Source organism: Carlito syrichta, unplaced genomic scaffold (assembly GCF_000164805.1).
Source record: "Carlito syrichta isolate Samal-C Ts95f unplaced genomic scaffold, Tarsius_syrichta-2.0.1 Scaffold145685, whole genome shotgun sequence".
Classification (NCBI taxonomy): Eukaryota; Metazoa; Chordata; class Mammalia; order Primates; family Tarsiidae; genus Carlito; species Carlito syrichta.
The window spans coordinates 1,856-2,891 of NW_007089781.1; positions in this window are offsets into that span (position 1 = coordinate 1,856).

The window sequence follows — 1,036 nt, forward strand, 5'->3', positions numbered from 1 at the left end:
GCTCAGGCAATCCACTCACCTCGGCCTCCCAAAGTGCTGGGATTACAGGCTTGAGTCACCTCACCCTGCTCAATTTTTCAAATGACATCGATCACAGTTTCAAAGCACACACTCGGGGATGGCTGTGGATTGAGGCTGTGGATGGACATCCCAGCCCACTCCCCGTGTCGTTGGCTCCAGGCTGGTGGTGCTGCCTTGCAAGCCTGGCTTAAGTTTAGAACTGGATCCAGCCAGACCGGATCTCCATGTCAGAAATAAATACACCATGCTGAACTCCCCAAAAGGCCGTTGGCAAGGCTTCTGCCGGAGGCGCTTCAGAGAGGCCCCACGTGCTCTAGGCAGGGAGCCCAAGATTCCAGAAGGGAGCCAACCCTGCCATTTCTCCCCGGTCATGCCTGGTATGATACCCCTGAAGCCAGCGATCTCCCCCCTCCCCAGGAAACCCAGCCACAGTCGGTGTTGGGATGGCAGGGGGTCCCCAGCCAGGGGGGTCCGGCCTACTCGGGCTGCCATAGCAAAGCCCCGTAGTCTGGGGGCTTGAACACGAGAAATGGGTTTTCTTGCAATTCTGGAGGCTGGAAGAAGATGTCGCAGCTCTAGGCGCTGGCACTTGGGCGTGTCTTGAAGCCCCCTCTCGCCAACAGGGTCTCCTTGCCGCATCCGCGCGTGGCCATCCTCTGGTGTGTCTGTGGCCCAACCTCCTCCTCTTTCGAGGACTCCAGTCTTACCGCTCAGGGCCCGCCATAGCATGTCCTTTTCGCGCCATCGCCTCCGTAGGGGCCCGGTGTCACGCTGAAGTCGCGTTCTCAGCTACCGGGCGTTAGGACTTCAACTTGTGAATTTCCGAGGGCCGCATTCCGCCCACGGCGCTGGACCTGGGGACAGGGGGACGCTGGTTTGCCCCAGAAGTCGAGGAGATGGGCTGTCTCTGCTTTTCCAGTTGCAGGTCTGGCGGGCGTCTCAAAGCCTAGGGCGCCGGCGACCGCCCCGGTTTCCTGGCCCGGCCCAAGGCACCCGCCGTCCACCCAGTGGCCGG